Source organism: Podarcis pityusensis (assembly GCF_964106645.2).
Source record: "Podarcis pityusensis genome assembly, chromosome: 16".
In the NCBI taxonomy this organism is placed as follows: domain Eukaryota; kingdom Metazoa; phylum Chordata; class Lepidosauria; order Squamata; family Lacertidae; genus Podarcis; species Podarcis pityusensis.
In genome coordinates, this window is record NC_138041.1 from 13,788,338 (window position 1) to 13,802,779 (window position 14,442).

Consider the following 14,442-nt stretch of genomic DNA (forward strand, 5'->3'; position numbering starts at 1 on the left):
CTTTTCCTCAGAGCCAGACCCTGCAACACATGCAGAGTTCCAGAGGAGAGATCAGATTCTTAAAAATTATAGTCGAAATAGAAAAATTCCTTCCTGTAGCACCTTAAAGACCAACTAAGTTAGTTCTTGGTATAAGCTTTCGTGTGCAAGCACACTTCTTCAGATACTTCTGAAGAAGTGTGCTTGCACACGAAAGCTTATACCAAGAACTAACTTAGTTGGTCTTTAAGGTGCTACAGGAAGGAATTTTTCTATTTCGACTATGGCAGACCAACACGGCTACCCATCTGTAACTTAAAAATTATAGACATTTCCAATGTGGGTCGAAAAATATATATGCAGCTTAACTTAACACATTCAGAAGGGTGGCAGGACTAGTCTGTCTCCGCAGGCACAAGAGTTTTGCAGGCACAAATCTCTTGGTTGTGGCTGAGCTAGGAAAAGCTAACCTTGAAAAGAGGGTTAATGGCTATGTTCCAAGCTCTTTTGTCTAAAATGTTTTGGAAATAATTACTGCTATTAAAACCAATAAAGCCTGGTGCTGCTTTCAGAAACGGTCTTCCACTGCCATAGGTGCTCTTAAGTTACAAAGCTGAGCTTAGTTCTGCATGCGGGGGGGGGGGGGGGCAGGCTCCCCAGAAAGGGAGCTGCTGCCAGTCAGTGCAGACAGGCTGGAGCTAGATAGACAACTGGCCTGACTCAGTACGAAGCTAGTTTCCTTTTTTGCTTACGGCCAACTCGGTTAGGAAGGTCTGTCTTAATTCCCATTGTAGATGGAGCTGAGAGCAGTACAGCAAAGAACAGATAAGGAGATACTACATTTGGGGCGAGGAGGGGGGGTAGTTGAGGAAGGTGTCACTCTTAAAGCCTAGCAACAGTTGGAGAAGCACTGCATTCAGGAGTGTGACGAAATTAGGTACTTTCCACTCCACATGGAATTACCTTGGAGAATTTACCGGCAGAAGGATGTAACAGTGGCTGCCAGTTGTTTAAAAAAGGTATTACGTAATTCCAGTGGAACTCCCAGTTCCAGAGGCAGTGTTTCTGAACACCAGTCACTGGGGATTGCAAGAGGGGAGAGTTGCTGTAGCGATCAGGTCCTGCTTTCAGGCTTTCCTTGGGCATCTAACTTGGGGGTTGGACTAGGTGAGCCTTGGGTCCCTTCCAACTCTACAATTCTGTTCTCTGATCTGGTTGGCTGCTCTAAGAACAAGATGCTGGACCCTGAAGGGCCATTGGACTCCTCTGGCAGCCAGGCTTTTCTGGTGTTCTTAGTTGCTGGATGTTGCCATCATGCTTGGCTTGTGGGCTTCTGAGAACCCTCTGGCCACTGTTGGGAACAGGATCTTGGCTTGGGTGGATCTTTGGTGGGGCTCTTCTGCCAATGGAAGAGGGGATTTACAGGGAGCATGGGTTCCTCACTAGTGTTCGAAAATAGCCAGGCCCCAGGCGCATTTTGCACCTGGCTTTCAACCACTTGCAACCAAGAGAAGATGCCTGGGCACCAGGAGGGCGCCTGACATCTCCACCAACTGGGGATCATTGAATCTGGATTGCTTTCACACACTAATACCCCGTTCTGAAGTATTCAATCAGTTACATTTTATTTGCGCAATCAGAATTAATTTCAGGAACCCAAATGCTTTTTCTGTGCAGCCGGAGCAGGAGCAGGAGCCATTAAGAAACAAAGGTCAATAGATGGGCCAACACACTGACTCAGTACAGTGTTACCTCGGGTTACAGACGCTTCAGGTTACAGACTCCGCTAACCCAGAAATAGTACCTCGGGTTAAGAACTTTGCTTCAGGATGAGAACAGAAATAATGCTCCGGCGGCGCGGCGGCAGCAGGAGGCCCCATTAGCTAAAGTGGTGCTTCAGGTTAAGAACAGTTTCAGGTTAAGAACGCACCTCTGGAACGAGAACTTTCAATTGAAGATCTCCTCTTTAACCCTCGCCAGGCAGCAACCCTGTAGATAAGCCTGTGATTAGTATTGGGTCTGTCTGTTTGTTTGTTTTGCTGGCCTGGTTTCCATGCTAGCTGTGTAGGAAGGGAAGCGCCTTGACTTTTAACAGCCAGCAGGGAAAGCATTCCCAAGTAAGCTGTTGAAGGAGGGATGGTTGACTCCCTCACTCTTCCACCAGCCAGGCCAAACGCAAGAGAGCCCCTTTCTCTGCAGCACAATATAGAAACACAGTGGGCTGGCTTCCCTTTCTTGTTGTTACTCTTAGAAGGGGCCGTAGTTAAGTGGAAGAGCACCTGCTTTGCATGCAGAAGGTGCCAGGTTCGATCCTCAGCAGCGGCATCTCTCCTGCCTGCAGCCCCAGAGAGCTGCTGCCAATCAATGTGTAGACCAGGGGTCAGCAAACTTTTTCAGCCGGGGGCCAGTCCACTGCCTCTCAGACCTTGTGGGGGGCCGGACTATATTTGGGGTGGGGGGGGATGAACAAATTCCTATGCACACCAGGCAGGTCTCACAAATAACCCACCAATGCATTTTAAAAGGACACATTCCATTAGGCCAGACAGTATTGTAGATGATAAAAATTAAAATTATTTTTTTCCTAACATCCACTGATGATAGTCATTGTTTGGATGGGGAGGCCCTCGCCTGGGCTTGGTGCTGTTTTGCGGCCTGCTAGGCCTCCTGCTGCCAGCACCTCTTCCGCACTTTGGGGGTGGGATGGGGGCCCTCCTGCCGGTAGCAGAAGCCCAATTGCTGCCACGTCGGCAGCAGGGTGAGCTCTGGACTGGGGGAAGGCTCCAGAGGCCTTCCCTCAGTCCGGAGCCTTCCCGCCGATAGCAGAGGCCCGATGACTGGGCAGCCGCTGATCACATGCAGCCACCGCCTGCCCATTGGCCAGGCCTCAAACAGCTTTGCAGGCGATTGGCCGCGACTGGCGCCCGCCTTTGCTCGCAGGAGGGAGGGAGGAGGCGCCGCCACAATGTGTGAGAGGGAGATGGGGGAGAAATGGCGGCGCAGCAGGGGAAATGGCGGCCGAAAAAACAAACAAAAACCTACGCCGTTTGCGGGCTGGATCTTGAGGGCAACTGGGCCGGATCCAGCCCACAGCCCGTAGTTTGCCGATCCCTGGTGTAGACAGTATTGAGCTAGACAGACCCAATGGATCTCACTTGGCATAAGGCAGTGTTTGAATGCTGCAGAGCAGGAGACTCTGGGTCGTGGGTTCGAGCACCACATTGGGCAAAAGATTCCTGCATTGCAGGGGGTTGGATTGGATGACCCTCATTGGTCCCATTCAACTCTAAAATTCTACAATTCTATGATAATAAGAGGAAATGCAGTAGATTGTTGTAGCAGGTGGGAAAAGTAGACCGGGATCTTGCACCTTGCATAGTGGTGTAGAAGATGGAACTTCTGCTGACAGAGCCTTTTTTAGGACATGGTGGAATGTGCAAGTGATATGGGCAGGCCGAATGAGGATTTGAACCCCAGTCTTCTTTCTCCTGGTCACATGAGGTTTTGACCACTGGCTTTCTTCACTCCATCTTACTAGCAAGTCTTAGTGGCCCTCTTGTAGCCAGGAGACTCAGCCATGGAACTTAGAAAGCAGGCGAATGGGAAGGAAGGGCCATAGGTAGCTCAGTTGGTAGAGCATTGGACTCTTAATCTCCAGGTCGTGGGTTCAAGCCCCACCTTGGGCAAAAGATTCCTGCATTGCAGGGGGCTGGACTGGATGACCCTCGGGGTCCCTTCCAACTCTACAATTCTGTGATTCTAAGAACTCAGTGGCAAAGCATCTGTCTTGCATCCAGGAGGCCCCTTGTTCAATCCCCAGGCATGACTAGTGGTGCCCTCTGTCTGAAACCCTGAAGAGCTGCTGCTGCTGCCAGTGTGTGTAGACAACACTCGACTAGATGCACCAAGTAGTGCAAGGCAACTTTCTGAATATGAAAGAATGACTCTTCTGTGCCCTCATAAAGGCAGTATTTTGCCTCCAGCATAGCAAAGCTAGAAAGAGCATGAAATTTTCCCGCTTGTAGCGGGAGAGTCTCCCCCTTCATTTGAGTCTCCTGTTCTGTTGTCAGGTTTTTGATGGTGAGAGAGAGAAAGTGAGAACTGTATCAACTCTCAAAGAAGGAGGAAACTTAGTAGGCGCTAAACAACTGAGTTATATTATCAAGCTCCTTTCCTCTGTTGCTTACCAGCACAGAGTACATTGAACTCGTTCCCCTGTGAAAAAATAGCAGAATGCATGTTGTGGTCATTTTATGGTGTCATTGTTTGGAAAAAAAACATGTTTGCCTCTTTTCCTGAGTATCCACAGCGGTTTTTCTTTCTGCTCACAGATGACTGAGCAGGGTGGGGGGAATTAGCAAGGACTTGGGTAGACGCAGAAACTTTTTGTAGACCTACTCGCAACGCTTACTCTTCTTGAACTCTGACATTTGTTGCAATGACTTACAAAAGGCGAAGAATCTTTGTTTCTGTTCAGCTTTGGTACAGCTTTGTTGCAAACTGCCCTGTTTCCATCTCTCTCTCTCTCTCTTCCTTCCCCACCCCACTTTGGTGGTTCTTAATTTCATTCAGATAGTTTCATACTATAGAGCTCTACCTCCAGTTGTCAGAAGCACTGTGCCTCTGAAGAACAGCTGGTGGGCATTGCAGGTGAGGGAGATGCTCTTGCGTTGAGGTTCTGTTTGCAGGATTTCCATGGGCACCTGGGCCTTAGGCTTGACCTGACGGAGCTCTTTTGATGTTAACCCCCACAGCTGAAGGCCCACCATTAGCCTGACCAGTGGCCTTGTCAAGTGTCTGAAGCAAGCAGTCAAAACAAGATGGATCTCCTGGTGGAGCACCACGAAGGCCTGCGCTTCAATTGATGCCTTGCAAGTTGGGCAGGCCTCTGCTGTGCTGTGGTTAAGAGTTGTTTGGAAACCAGGAAGAGACGTTTGCATTAATTATAGTTAAGCATTATATCCGCATCAAGGAAACAGTAGCGTGGTGTTCTGCTTTTCTCAGACCTCGCCAGGAATACGATTCGCTGTTCTGGGCACGGCAGTTTAAGGAGGGCACAGTGGTACCTCGGGTTAAGAACTTAATTCATTCTGGGGGTCCGTTCTTAACCTGAAACTGTTCTTAACCTGAGGTACCACTTTAGCTAATGGGGCCTCTTGCTGCTGCCACGCTGCCGCCGCATGATTTCTGTTCTTATCCTGAAGCAAAGTTCTTAACCTGAGTTACTATTTCTGGGTTAGCGGAGTCTGTAACCTGAAGCGTCTGTAACCTGAAGCATCTATAACCCGAGGTACCACTGTATTGTCAAACTGGAATGTGTCCAGACTGTCACTGACCTTCCATATGTCTTTGATCACAACTCTCATCAGCCCAAGTTAGCGTGGCTATAGTCCCATCCACTCTGGCATCATACAGGTGTGCTGTCTGGGGCTGGTGGGAGCTGTAATCCCAAACATTGGCTTGGCAAAGGCTGGTCCAGAAGAAGGTGGGAAAGATGGTGTAAGGAGGCTGGAGATCAAGTCTGGTAGTGCAGGGTTGACAGAGTTGGGTATGCTTTAGCCTGGAGAAGGCACCCTGTAGAGGCAACACATCACCTTCGCCTGTTGCCCTGGCTCAACAAATCCACTTCAGAAACAAAAGTGGGACTTTCTGAAGTTAGAAAAGTTCAGTGCTTTTATTTTTTTTCTGGGGGGACACAGAGGTATGCATACCCCTAAACATTTTGTGAATCTAAGTTTGGCCTCATTGAGGGGCAGTATTTCAATACGAGTAGGAAAATGAGAGTACCCCTAAACATTTTTTTAAAGAAAAAAAGCACTGGAAAAGTTTATGAGGAATTGAATTGAAAAATGTGGGATTTGTTGGTACCCGTCTTTCTCGAGAGACAATAGAGTGCACCTCCAGGGGGGAAGTTAAACCACTGCGTTAGCAGCAATGAAGCAGCCTCCAAAATTTTGCCAAGCGCATTTTGCACCTGGCTATTGGCCACTTGCAACACATCCTGTAGAATTCTATCTGATCTGCACAATCAGAATGAATTTCAGGAATTCAAAGTCTTGCAGTTTTGGGTGTCTGCTGGAAAATGGGCAGTGACGGAGCAGCTGGATCTGTCTAGGCTAAGAGAATATTCTGTCATCCGTTGTGTCAGAGTGAGGGTGTCAGAGTCCCTTGTTGTCACCAATCCTTTGCCTGAGGGGGGAAACGATGCAAAGGGCCTTCAGAGGTGAGCAATCTTCTTGAGCCACTGAAACACAGCCTCAGGCTAACCTTGGATGTCATCAAAGCACAATAAACCCAGTGAACCACGGTTATATCTACCCCAGGCCAGGCTTAAGAAGGAGGTTTCCAGTTTAGTAGGGGGCGGAAATTAACAAGCTTTTTTCTTCCCGGTAGTCTGTTGGTGGTAATGTATATAAAGCCGTGCATAATCTTATTTGTGGGGAAATGGAGAGGATCTCTTTCCATATGTCTCTAGGCTTAAAGCAAATGAGGGCAGGTTTGCGTTTTGTCTTGATGGTGGTTAGAAACAAGCCTTGATATGAATAGTTGAACAGCGGTGCTACAGATGTAGTGCTTTACAGTCCTTTAGTGATATCTGTTTACAATATAAAAATACATACTATTTAAAAAAAACCACACACCTCTCCCATAGGTGGCAATATGAGCTCCCCCCAGAAGCTGCAGGGAGGGTGGGGTGTAATTTTGTCAGTGTCACAACTCGGGGAGTGCGAAGCCCGCAGTCCTCTTGCTGTACTGTGATTTAATTTACTCATTTTATTTCATTTAACACTATGTACATACTGCTTGGTTGTAAATAAAACCTCTAAGCACTTTGCAAACAGAAAAGGAAAACATCGAAATTGTCAATAAAATAAAAAGTTAAAAGCAGATTTAAAAAAAAAAAAAGTTCAAAAAATGTAATTAATATCAACAGTTCAGTTAAGAGCAGATTAAACCACATGCTGGCTTCTATGCATCGGGGTAGGTTTCCCTGAACAAAAGTATTTTAAAGGTAAAGGTAAAGGGAGCCCTGACCATTAGGTCCAGTCGTGACCGACTCTGGGGTTGTGGTGCTCATCTCGCTTTATTGGCCGAGGGAGCCGGCGTTTGTCTGCAGACATGTGGCCAGCATGACTAAGCCGCTTCTGGCGAAGCAGAGCAGCGCACGGAAACGCTGTTTACCTTCCCGCTGGAGCGGTACCTATTTATCTACTTGCACTTTGTGCTTTAGAACTGCTAGGTTGGCAGGAGCAGGGACCGAGCAATGGGAGCTCACCCCGTTGCGGGGATTCGAACCGCCGACCTTCTGATCGGCAAGTCCTAGGCTTAACCCACAGCGCCACCTGCGTTCCTAAAAGTATTTTAGCAGGTGCCTAAAAGATTGCAGCGAAGGCACCTTGCTTGATTGCTGATAGGGAATTCCAAAGAAAGAGTGCTGCCATGCTAAAAGATCAGTTTCTTCCAAGTGTAAAAGCAAAACTACTATATCTGGTTTTGCTCTAAGAAGCAAAAAGTGGTTGCCCCTATATCTGCTGTGCATGCAGAGTTTCTGCAGGGTTTCAAGAAGGAAGTATCTCCCAGCCCCACTTGGGGATGACAGAGATAGAGACTGGGATCTTTCACATACAAGGCAGACGCTCTACAGCCCTCGCCCTCCCTAGACGTGTGACATACTCATGGTTGGTCCCCAGTCTGGGATGGTTGCCAGTTCACAGCCAGCCTTCACTTTCCAAATTATTAATTTCACTTGCAAATTGGCACTATTTACTCAGCTGTGGGTTGTTGTTTTTTGGATCTGCTCCCTGGCTCGAGGTGTCTGTGGGACTTCATGTTCCCGGTTTTGGCACTTATCCCTTGACTTGCAAGACAGGAGGATCCCAGAGCAGAATGTGCTCTGTTTTTGGAGACTACAAAGCCCATCATCCCTTACTAGCAGGACCAGTGGTCAGGGATGATGAGAATTGTAGTCCAAAAGCAGCTGGAGACCTAGGTTTGAGAAACCCTGCTTTGCAACATGGATGTGGGGCCCATGGCCTTCCAGTTGTTGCTAGACTGCAACACCCATCATCCCTGACCAACGGCCATGGTTGGCTGGGGCTGATGGGACCTGAGAGTCGAATAGTGTCTTGGAGGACACCAGATCCCCCAGCCCCTGTTGTATAAAGGAAGCAGCTGCCCCTTCTCATCCTCTTGTACTTGAGATCCTTCTAAGTCTGCAGTCCTGTATGCAAGTCTCATTGAACCGAAGACTTGCTTCTGAGTACACAGGCATATAAGTTTTAACATTTTACCCCCTGAGAACCTAGAGGCAGATTTACTAAAGTTCCCTTCAGGGATAGGTACTGCCCATGCAATTATTTAGAGGAGGGGTGATATAACTTTGACTTTCGAGGTGTTGCTGAACAATAACTTCCATCTGTCCCAGCAAGCATGGCTGACATCTCCAGCAACACCCAATTTATTAATTAATTAGGTCTGTTGTTCTGTTCTGTGTCTGACCTGAAATCCGTTGCTATACAGCTTCAAATCCTCAGATCGGCACTTTTGATAAACAGATAACATGCCCCTCCCCCGCCGGAGAAGTGGAGGTGCCAAATTGGGGAGCTGGTGTGTTTTTCTGGAGCAACCAGTGGTTTTGCAATATTGACAAGATCAGCGATGATTGGTGCCCATTGAGGACTGGTGAGGTGAAATGCAAGGAGCCCAGTTGAAGCCTGAGCCTATGGACAAACCTTTGGACTATACAGAGCTCTTTGTCTGCCAAACCAAAGGATTATATCTGGTGCTAATCTTACTCAGATTAATTGAAATGAATGGCTCTACATTAGTCATTTCTGTTATTTTCAGTGGGTCTACTTTGAGCAGGACTAGCACTGAATGCAACTGGAAGCATATCCACTGCCCATCACAACTTCAGTAGTTGTGATCTTTGAAGCCAAAGTCTTCAAACACCACCCCAGGGTTTTCTACTGTTTTTGGTGGGGGGGAGGAAAAACAAAAGCTCTCAAATTCTGAGCAAACGGGTCTTGTTGATTCTTGTGTTTTGCTCACCTTTTCTCCCCCTGATAATACCTTTCGCAAGTCTAAACACATTAATTTCTTGCTCGGGTGTGGCTTTTGAGCACAGTGCGCCAGGCGCAAAAGTACGTACAAAGGAGAGGGTTGTGGCGAGGGTGACTCACTCGGAGCCGGGTTATCTCTGTGCCTGGCTTTACTTGAAAGACCTGTCATGATATTAATGCAAATAGAAGGGGGAAGGTATTAACGGCTGACAGGTTTATAAGATTCCCTTTCTCTGCAATCTCTTCCACCTAACCCATTGTTGTCTTGGTCCTCTGGCTTGAAAAATAATGGCAGCCCTATTAGCATTTTGCGGGTACTGCCCTTTGGGACTGGGGTGGGTGGGCAGGAGGAGGGGAGCCCCACAGGAGGCAGAGCCAGAGGCAGAGTCAACAAGAGGCAGCGGCAATTAATTCTAGTTTTGTCTCCATTTTCCTCCCTGTCTGCAAAACTGAGACAGAAGAGAAGGAAGTTGACAGGCCTGCCTGTAAGTATGAAGGCCAGCAGGTGGATGCTGGCTGAACACCTATTAGCCTTGCCAGGAATTATCTATCTATTTATTCATTAATTCACTCAGTCACTGTCCCACTCACGAAAGTGTAGAAATGGTGTTGTCAGATCAGACCACCAGAAAGAGACTGGTTTTAAAGAAGATTGGAAAACGTTTGCAGAATACTTAAAAATGCAGTGTAAAAAAAATGTTAGAACACAAATAGGATTTGAGTAAGAGAGCAGTGGAGGCGAACTTTTTGGTTTTTATTGTGAGGCAGGCTTCCTCAAACTCAGCCCTCCAGATGTTTTTGGCCTACAACTCCCATGATCCCTAGCTAGCAGGACCAGTGGTCAGGGATGATGGGAACTGTAGTCTCAAAACATCTGGAGGGCCGAGGTTGAGGAAGCCTGTTGAGGTAAGGTGAAGGTCTAGAGTAACTATAATATGCAGCATAAATTGAAATTTTGAGGGAACCATGGAGGGAAGGGAAGTTGTACGTGGAAGGATTGCTAAATTTGAAATGTTGTCGGATTGTTTATTTGTTGAAAACTTATAGAAAAGAAATTATAAAGAATAGAAAGTGGGGGAGGCCATCTCTCTGGTCTGGGATTCTTTTCTCAAGAGTGGACAGCCTCATGGCTCCTGGAAGCGCACGAGATGTGACAATCCACCCTTGCTGTTTATTCCAAAGCCTCTGGTATTCGGCAGTGCACTTGCCTCTGAACTTGGAGGCTCCATTTGTCCAGTCTTTGGACGCGGGTGGCGCTGTGGGTTAAACCACAGAGTCTATGACTTGCCGATCAGAAGGTTGGCGGTTCGAATCCCCGCGACGGGGTGAGCTCCCGTTGCTCGGTCCCTGCTCCTGCCAACCTAGCAATTCGAAAGCATGTCAAAGTGCAAGTAGATAAATAGGTACCGCTCTGGCGGGAAGGTAAACGGCGTTTCCATGCGCTGCTCTGGTTCACCAGAAGCGGCTTAGTCATGCTGGCCACATGGCTTGGAAGCTGTACGCCAGCTCCCTCGGCCAGTAAAGCGAGATGAGCGCCGCAACCCCAGAGTCGGCCACGACTGGACCTAATGGTCAGGGGTCCCTTTACCTTTACTTAAGTTGGTGCCCCATTGCCTCCTGTGGAAGTGAGTTCCATAGTTTCAGCTATGTGCTGTGTGAAGAAGGACTTTTCTTTTGTCTGTCCTCCTGAATTGGCTTCCGTGGATGTCCTAGAGTTTCTAGCATTATGAGAAACATAGAAAACTTTTTCTCTGTCCACTTTCTGCACGCCTCGGGTCATAAACGTGGCCAGAGGGTATGGTGCTCCCAGGCTCGCCTTGCCAAGGGTGGGGTGGGTGGATGTCTTTATGTGCATGCCAAATGTCTCATCTAATTGACTTGTGTTGGGTTAATCTTCTGCACATGCACAAACTCTGTAAACCTCCCCAGACATAGCGAAAGCCAGCCCTCCACACTGCTTTACGCAACTCACACATACACTGCATTCAAGATTGCAAGAAATAAAATCTTTTAAAAATCCCATATCTATGAATTTGGAATTACAGTCGTACCTCGGCTCCAGTCGTACCTTGGGAGTTGAATGTTCCAGCTCCCGAATGATCGAAAACTGGAAGTGAGTGTTCCTGTTTTCAAACGTTCTTTTGGAAGCTGAACGTCCGACAGGGCTTCTGATGAGAAGCCGCGCTTTGGAAGTCGAACGTTTTGGAAACCAAACAGACTTCTGGAACGGATTCTGTTTAACTTCTGAAGTACGACTGTACCAGCAAAGCAGAGGAAGAAGGATATTTTGCTAGACTCCAGAGTAGGGATTGGGGAAGAAATTGGATCTTGTTTCCATCTTAAGAAGAAACAACCTAATTCACACTTGTTGAACCAATGCATGAACCCAGAGATTGTTATCCTTCAAAATGTGCATTTCTCTGAAATTTGCAGTGCAGTTCTCCCACCAACCAGTGTTTACAAAAATGTGCTTATTAGAGGAAAGTGTGCATAAGAATGCATATATTAGTAAAACTGATAAAATTGCTAGCAAAAAAAAAATATGTGTATGTTAGTCAAAACAGCACACAAAAAATTGGGTTGTATCCAACAAAGAATAGATACAGTGAAATACAATTTTACTGTATCTACTCTTTGCTGGATACAACCCAATTTTTTCAGTTGGTCTAGATACAGCAATCAGTTTATTAAGAGAAATTGGCACTGAAACCCTGACAAATTTCCGTAAGAATTTTAAAAAGCACAACCAAATTACTAGAGAAATATGGAGAACTGAATCTGAGATTCGAAAACTGAGAAACAAGAAATGAGAGATTCATTTATCCCTAGTCCGAAGAGACAATTTTGCTGGCGTAAAGTATTAGTAAGTCAGTGAAGAAAATGGATTTCTTTGGAGGGGCCTTTCCTGACGAACAGCATTCACCAAATATCTGTTCTTTTTGCTATAGATCTATCATCACATTTGCTTTAAACTTTGTGTTCATCCCTCACCCCACACACCTTTTTCTGCAAATCTGTGCTAAACCTTCCCCAAAGCTGGGCAGAACTCCAGAACCTGTCTTCCAGGGATAGCCCAAAATATTTACATTCCTGAGGTGGAAATTCCTAAATGACATCTGCCCTCTACAGCGTTGTTGTTTTATTTAAAAAAATAATAGCGGTACTGGTAATAGAATAATAGTTTGGAATATTTCATCCTTATTTGTCTGTCTGTCTACTTACTGTATTAACAGTAAGGACTTTTTTTTTTTTTAAGGCCTAAGTTTGTCATGTCCATTAATTTCAATGGATCTCCTCTGAGTAGGATTAACTTTGGATATGATCCGAGGCTTCCAGGTCTGTGAGTCCCCTTTCCAGGCAAGGATATGTACATAAACCCTGACATTCCTCTCTACAAATGAACAGCCAGCAGAACTGGCAGAAGGGAAGGTGATCTGTCTTGCTATTCAGCAGATGTAGCTGTGCAAAGAGAAAGAGACGCACACAGAGAGAGGCTCTGATACAGTTGCTGATACCATTTTGGGCTTCTGACTGCTTGGAGCTGGAATGCCATGGGTAGGACAGATGGCATTTTGCAAGCGTTGGCAGTCTGTAGGGGTGAGTGGATCCCTCAGTTTCGGTTTCTCATTTTTTACAGCCTTACAGTTCTCCACATTTCTATATCGGTTTGCTATTATTATTATTATTCGTAAGACCCTCATGGAAATTCATCAGCATTTTAAAGCACTCTTCCGTAACAGACACATTTATTTATTTTTGCAAAGGAGTTTCTTCAAATATTTATGCATTGTTTATGTTATCTTCGTTGATATGTGCAATTCAATACGTGAAATGCATGTTTGTAACAAGCTTTTGCATCGCAAAATTCAGATAAATGCAAAATTCACAGGACAGCTTGAGTTTGGTTTTTTTGAAACATGTGAATTGAGTCATTTGGCCTTGAAATGCAACCTGGACCAATTTTCTCCTCTTTCCTTATCTGCACTCCATGTTTGTTTATATTTTTTTAAAAGCACACCTCTATGTCTACCTAACCCAAATTCTGCTGCTAGAGAAGCTGGATTCCACAACCCGCATAGATTATGCAAATGCAACAGATTAGGATAATTGCAGTTCCGTTGCATGATTTCAAAGCTTCCTTCCTAACCCCTGGCTTCTGAGATGACACAAGGCATTGTCTGCATTCTTCTTTCAAGGAAAGTGTGCAACATTTGGGACTTCTTAGCATAGAGAAGAGGCAAGTGACCATTTACTGTATTTATTTTTCCTGGTTCGAACTATAAAATGGTGGTTTTCTTGAGTCAAAATGAGAGTACCCCTAAACTTTATTTTTTTAGAAAAAAAGAACTGGGTAGGGGATTTTTCTCTCTCGCTCTCTTATAACACTAGAACTCATGGGTGAAGCCGAAAGAATCAGAACAGGCAGAAAAAAGGGGTGAGACTTCACACAGTTGAAATTTGCTCCCCCAGGAGGCAGCAATGGCCACTAACTTGGATGGCTTTAAAAGAGGATTGGTGGTGCAGCAGTAGATTGGCTCGCACGTTTGCAAAGCTAAGCAGGGTCCAGTATGGTTTCAAATTGGATGGGAGACCATGTATTGAGATGCTTGCATTGCAGGGTTTGGACTTAGATGGCCCTCAGGGTGCCTTCCAACTCTGCAATTCATGAAAGATAAGGCTATCAGTGTCTATTATTCCTGTTGGTGATGCCCTGCTTCCATCGCTGGAGGCAGTATGCTTCTGAAAGCTAGTTGCTTGGGGGTCTTCTGCTTGGGGGGTCATGCTTGGGGGCTTCCTGCAGGCATCTGTTGGGCAGCTGTGACAGCAGGATGCAGGATTAGCTTGGCTTGGGCCTGATCCAGCAAAGCTCTTCTTATCTTCAAGCTTGTCTTCACAGCCATAAGAGCTAGGAAGCTGAAACTTGCTTTTCTTTAAAAGCAAGCAAGATGGGAGTCTTGGGGAAATTGGTCTCCAGACTGCTGCCTTCGGCATCCCCCGCCCCTTGCATTCCTTCTGCAACCGCTGTGCTCCAGACGAGTGCAACTTGGGAGGAAGGCCTGTGACTCAGTGGCAGAGCTCGTAACGTTTTGTACAAAAAGGCTCCATCTGCAGGCAAGGGCGTCCGACTGGCAGCAGCCCTCCAAGGTTCGGACAAGGGTCTTCCCAGCTATGCTAGGGATTTGACCTGTGCTCCTCCTACCACTAAGCTACAACCCTTCCTCTAAAAATGGAAGTCAGGTGACATCCACACCTGATAAACCTGAAGCACTCTTATACCAGGTGAGCAGTCATGGACAAACCTAGAAATAGTACAGTGGTACCTCGGGTTAAGTACTTAATTCGTTCTGGAGGTCCATTCTTAATCTGAAACTGTTCTTAACCTGAAGCACCACTTTAGCTA

The 14,442-nt window shown here is 46.4% G+C and overlaps 1 protein-coding gene across 6 annotated transcripts in view; it reads left to right on the plus strand.

The window, feature by feature from the left end:
• Positions 1-14,442, plus strand: part of CAPN1 (calpain 1) — a 50,135-nt gene that overhangs the window by 632 nt on the left and 35,061 nt on the right. Inside the window, exon 1 of one of the 6 annotated variants that reach the window (XM_080985444.1) lies at positions 9,402-9,526. The exons of 4 other annotated variants lie outside the window; for them this stretch is intronic. The gene's annotated coding sequence lies outside the window, so the exon portion shown is untranslated. Of the gene's footprint in view, positions 1-9,401; positions 9,527-14,179; positions 14,322-14,442 lie in introns of those variants that run through there. One more of the 6 variants, XM_080985442.1, reaches the window with a different exon arrangement.